At 53.6% G+C, this 6,000-nt stretch overlaps 1 long non-coding RNA gene across 2 annotated transcripts in view; it reads left to right on the forward strand.

The window, feature by feature from the left end:
* LOC102774440 overlaps window positions 1-6,000 on the forward strand; it is a 107,187-nt gene that overhangs the window by 69,543 nt on the left and 31,644 nt on the right. For both annotated transcript variants that reach the window (XR_435222.1, XR_435223.1), the window contains exon 2: window positions 4,041-4,497. This is a non-coding gene — a long non-coding RNA (uncharacterized LOC102774440). The remainder of the gene's footprint in view (window positions 1-4,040; window positions 4,498-6,000) is intronic.

A 6,000-nucleotide genomic window follows, 5' to 3' on the forward strand; every position in this document is an offset into this window, starting at 1 on the left:
CGGTGCCCCGCTCTCCCGGGAGCCAGAGCTCCAGCTGCCTGGGTGACTGAGCTTCATCATTTGGGGGTGCCGTTTGGAGTGATTGGTCTCTCTCTACCTGGGAGGGAGGGTTGCTGCCAGCAGTGGGCCCAGGTCTGCCATGGATTCAGACAAGAAAGGCCACTGGTGTGCCTGCCACTGCTTCTAACAGGGATTGGGTGTGGCGATCCCAGGGTCCCGGGGTCAGCAGCTCAGGGCGCCTCTGCTCTTTCCTGGACAAGCTGATGGTACAGACCATATAAGAGTCGCTCTTGGCCTTTTGGTGGCCCCTCACCATCCTGGGGTGTCCCTCTGTGGCTGGCCTTGTGGTCCCTCTCGGCACGAGGAGGGAAAGTCACACTTCAGAGCTGCCAGAGAAGGAGGGGATCCCCAGCCCCCACAGACTTCCCGAGAGCCTCTGACCTGAGATGGTGGCTTCCGTGACAAGTGGCTGAGACCATCCGCGTAGCGTCGCTATGCCAACTGCAGTACCATCGTGTAATTCAATGACCACAGTGGAGTCTGGATGGGGTTTGATTAGCAGTCAGACCATGGAGGTACAGGAGAAATTGAAACAGCTGTTAATTTGATTTGAGTCCATATTCTGCAAAAACTGATTGTAAGTGGGGAATGCTAATTAATCTCTTTTCCCACATTTTTCACTTGAGTTGACCGACGACCGTGAAACAGCCATTTGATGGTGGTGCCACTTGCTGGTTGATGCCAATTAGATCTGCGCTTCAGGTCTGGCGTCTGCAGGGTGTTTGTTGCCCATCCATGCCATGCCCTGGCTCACACGTACCCCTCCGTCTCTGTGCCATCCCCTGCTCCAGGCCCCGGGTCCTAACTGGCTGCAAAGCTCTATGGCCGTCATATCTGTTTCCAGCTTCTCTCTACTCAAATCCGTCCTCCCTGCAGCTGCTCAAAAACCAATACAGTTTTCACCAAACTAACCTTACAGATGTACATTACAGCCCATGGGGTAGGGCAGGGAACAGAAAAATGGGTCCTATTGAGCAGGAGAAAACCAACGTAGCAGGCAGTGTGATTGAGCACCTGGGAACACGCACGAGGACTTAATGAAAATCCATTAAAACCACACACAACAAGTTGAACTCTCTGGTTCTACAGGTTGTCCAGATTGTTTTCAATAAGTAGCATTTCCGTATACCAGCAGCGGCAATTAGGAAGTGTGTCAGGGCGGCACTAATCGTAGTGACCGCCTGGGGCCCAGGGATGCGGCTGGGAGAGAGGCCTCTGCAGGACTGTGCCCGTGTAGGGCTCCTCCATCTCTGGGTCACAGCTCACTGTCTTCAAATCCTCGTCTGGGGTCTGCTTCTGGGGTGATCTGACCTTGAGATGAACCCTTCTGAAACCCCTTCAGCTTCCAAACGCACCTAACAGTGGGGCCAGCTGGATGACCTCAGCCCAGACATACCACCCATCAGTCCATCCTCATGTGACCTTCACCCATCTCACCGTCAAGGTGAAGTCGGTACTAGGTCACACGGTGATGAGCCAGGCAGCCTGGACCAGAACCAACGTCTGACTCAAATACCCTGTGACTCTCGTATTGAACAGGGACATCAGTAGACACAGAGCCCCTCAGAGCTGGGGGACTTTAGAGACTTTGTCCGTCACCTCCTCCTACAGACGGGACACTTAGGGGCAGGGAAGGACAGGTGATCTGAGACTGGGGCCATGGTGCCTGATTTCTGACACTCCCCTTGTCCCTTGGTTTTTATGGACAGAATGAAACCAGGCCAGTCCCATGGGCGGGACGTGTAATAAGACCAGGACCACGCTAGCCAGAAGGAGGAGGCCACCTCTTGTGCCGCATGCTGAACCAAGTCTGCTGCATTAACACCCTAGAACATTCTAAAATCATGGAGTTCTCCTGAGCATAAACGTCCAATTGCATATGGAGCATACGAGCCACCTCCTGCCAGCCAGCTTGGAAAATAGTTTTTCTTCTTTGATGTCCTCAGTGGTATTCTCACCTCCAGGGTTGCAGGCACATCACCCACAGTGTCACGTGCCCACTTCATCCCAAAGGCACGATTTCCTAAAACTGAGAGCATGTTTTAAAAAGGGGCGGAAGGGTCTTTTCAATATCTTACATTTCTTGGGATACTTTTCAAAGTGTTACACTCCTGTGACTAGATCTACAGGCATTGTCTTTTTTTTCCTTTTTCCTTTAAGAAAAAAAGAAAGAAATACTATGAACCACCCTTTTCAGGTGAAGGACTAAAAAAATTGCTATCACTGCAGCCACTTCTATCAGAAATCGTGAAAAAGGTGGGGATGTGTGAGCTGCCGTGAATGCGTATCTGGAAGGCCCCACTCAGGAAGAGCAGGCAGTTCCCATCCGCTGTCCTGATCGGCTGGGGACCTTGCCCCCTCGTGCGCCGCACCCTGTGCCCCAGCTCCCTCTGTCTGTATAACTACAGGGAGGCCGGCGGCTGGTCCCTCCTGATACCCTCCTATCACCTGAATTTACTGTGTGAAGTAATTGCTTTCGGGTCCATTTTGAAATGTCAAGGAGTGAGTAAAGGCTTGAATATTTATAGGTGTTGGGACCCATGCGAAGGAGAGGGAAATGTGAAATACAGAGCGGCCGTGGGAACCAGTCTGAGCACCTTTAATAGGAAGTTTGCAGGCAGGAGCTGAAGGCATGTGGGGCCTCCCCTGGGCTTCCCTTGGATGTTTGCTAAGCCCGGGAGCTGAGCCAGCACCTGAGTGGGAGGTGGAACCGCGCCTCTTTAGGATCCCCCTCCGCCCCCCTCTATTTATCTCCAGTTCTCCCACCTGGTTTAAAATGGTTAGAAGGAATGCCTTAGTGGGAAAGCTAGGTTGGCCCTGAGACCTGGTGAGCAGGGAGGCTGCCCCAGTGCAGCCAACCTCACCCGCACTTGGGAGTGCCGGGCTTGGGAAACTGAGGCAGGGGTGCCCTCAGACACTTTGGATCTCTGGTCAAGCACGCCCGTGGGAGACACTGCTTCTCAGAATGGGCAGCATACAGACATTACCAGTGTCACTAGCTTTTCCCTAAATGACTGCTGAGTGAAAAGGTGGCCGTCAGGGCTGGGAGCTGGGCAGGTGCAGGGCAGCCCTCAAGGGAGAAGCAATAACAGCCAACATTTGCTAAGTGCTTCCTGCGTCCAGGCTGTCCCCGTGATCCCTGTGGTCCCCTCAGCTAACCTGGTAGGAGCAGGCACCCCACCTGGTAGGAAGGCACCTGGCCAAGTGCTGGAGTCAGGACCTGGCCCTGTCACCAAGGGGAGAGGGGAGAACACTTGGGGGTGGGCCTCTGTGTGGTTCACCAACCTCTGTGCCCTGCCTCCCGGGCACGTGGTGGGTGACATTTCCTGCCCCTGAAAATTCCACGTGCTTTGGTGGTGAAATCCTCCCAGTGCTCAACGACGACAGGATTGGGAGATGGTGCCTTTTTCAGGGTGGACCAGGGGATCGATGGCACACAGCAGAGCCCTGGCGAACACCACCGCTCAGCATGGCTGAGAGTGAGCCTTTCTCTGTGTGAGGCAGCGGGACTGCAGGCATGCGTGTTGGTGCAGCCCAGCGGCTCTCCTGCTTTCCAGTGGCTCCTTTCCTGGCCTGTGGGGTTTCACCCACACGCGTGCAGTTGCTGCCCAGCCAAGGGCTCAGGGTCCCTCCTCTGCTCCTGGGGAGACCCTCCAGACTCTGTCTGTACATTTGAGCTGCCGGCCGGGACCTCTCAGAGAGAAGTGAGGGTCTGCGACCCTCCTGACAGCTTCCTGGGACCCGCCTCGGGCTGTAGGCCAATGCCAGGGCTCACGCCCGCTTTCTCCTCTCTCCAGGGTCACTTACCTGCTACCTGTTGTCCAATATTTGAATACAGATTTCCATATATTTTGTTGGATTTTCTACCTATTTGGCAAGAATGTTAGTTCTCTTGGCAGTTAATTCTTCGTGGTGTAGAAGAAGCCAGTGTGTCTAAGATTCCTGTTATTTAGTTTTTCTTTAAAAAACTTTCTTTTCAGGCCTGGCTTAGCAGTCCACGTGTTCCTCTTGAAGCAGAACCAAGGCAGTCCGGGGCAGCTGGCCCCTCCTGCAGCCCCCAGCTCAGGGTTCCGTGCTCAGCTCCAGCCCTGTGGAACGGGAACTTGCCTGCCTTCTTCCCATGTCAGCCTAAAGCTCCAGGAGAATGGAGCCAGGACTTTTCACCTAGACCACGTCCGCATACAAGGAACCGGGCAGAGCCCACCAGAAGCACCCGGGTGCTTGCCGCAGTAAATCCAACCTGAGGCTGGGCTGAAACAGAACTGACTCCCGTGTCCATGGAAGCCCTTCCCTCCCCGTGGGGGCTCCGGCTGCTCGTGGGAACTCGCTGCCCCTTGGCCCCCTCTCAGCAAACAAGGACTTGCGGAGGCGATTTGATTCCCCCAAACATGAGGACCTCACGGGATGACGTGACGGGCCTGGGAAGGAAGACTTAAGGTTAGTGGGCAGTGCTGTGACCTGCATAGGAAAGAGGGGGCTGGCTCGGCCTCCGGACTCTGCAGCTGGGAGTGTGCTGCCCGTGAGGCTGGGAGAATCAAGTGGGAGATTAGAGACGTGCCCTTGACTGCAGTGCCTCCCTGCATCATGGTGGATTGCAGAGCCGGCTCCCGTGGCCCTTATACAGACCAGTAAGCTCATAAGCCGTTGTGTCCTCCAAAGGCGCTCCCCGTCTTCCCGGGTGTGGGCAGAGGGTTGGGCGCTGGGCTCAGGCAGGAGATGCCAATCACCAGCACCTCCAAGAGGCATGTCACGGCCGTGTTCTTAATGCAGGGTTGGGAGGAGCAAGCGGCCTTTTGCTTCTCTCAAAGTTGAGCAGCAAAGTACCTGGGGTCGGCCTTCGCGAGCAGATGAAATAGCAGCATCGCTGTGTACCATGCTCTAAGGGAGACAGGTCTGTGCCCCCGGGAAGGTGTTTGCAAAGCCAATGGCATACAGGAGTTTGGGATGGTATGGGCAGCTGCCAGCATCACCAGGGGAGTGTAGAGCCCATCCTCACCAGGGCTCGTAGAGAGCAGCTTCACAGCGGGCCTGAAACTGGGGAGAGCCTGAAGCGTGGAAGCTCAGGGCACATGGGTATGGGAAACACCAAATCCACAGTCAGGCCCAGGCTCCTGGGGTGAAGGGAAAGGGGAGAATTTTGAGGAGCTATTTAGGCCTCTTTGGTTGTTAGGCAAAAGACTCCTATTGTACATTAAAATGGAGACAACATCTTTCATTCATGCATTCATCATCCATCTACTCATCCATCCTCCAAACATTTATCCGTCCCTCCATCCATCCACCCATCCACCCACCTACCCATCCTCCAAACATTTATTCGTGTATTCATCCATCTACTCATCCATCCACCAAACATTTATCCCTCCCTTCCTCCAGCCACCCATCCTCCAAACATTTATTCGTGTATTCATCCATCCATCCATCCTTCAAATACTTATCCATCCATCTATCCATCCACCATTCACCAAACATCCATCCATCCATCCACCTACCCATCCTCCAAACATTTATTCGTGTATTCATCCATCCATCCATCCTCCAAACACTTATCCATCCATCCATCCATCCATCCATCCATCCACCATTCACCAAACATCCATCCATCCACCCACCTATCCATCCTCCAAACATTTATTCGTGTATCCATCCATCCATCCATCCTCCAAACATTTATCCCTCCCTCCACCCATCCCCCCATCCACCCACCTATCCATCCTCCAAACATTTATTCATGTATTCATGCATCCATCCATCTGTCTGTACAGCTCGGTGACTATCCTACATAATAAAAGCCTAATATGTTAAGTGTCTGTTCAAACAATCGTCTGTTCAGAACCAGTCGTCTGTTCAACCAATCAAAGCATAATATGCTAATGATATGCTAAGGCAACTCAACCGCTCGCTATGACGTGCACTGACCACCAGGGGGCAGTTGATCGG

Source organism: Myotis davidii, unplaced genomic scaffold (genome assembly GCF_000327345.1).
Source record: "Myotis davidii unplaced genomic scaffold, ASM32734v1 scaffold72, whole genome shotgun sequence".
In the NCBI taxonomy this organism is placed as follows: Eukaryota; Metazoa; Chordata; class Mammalia; order Chiroptera; family Vespertilionidae; genus Myotis; species Myotis davidii.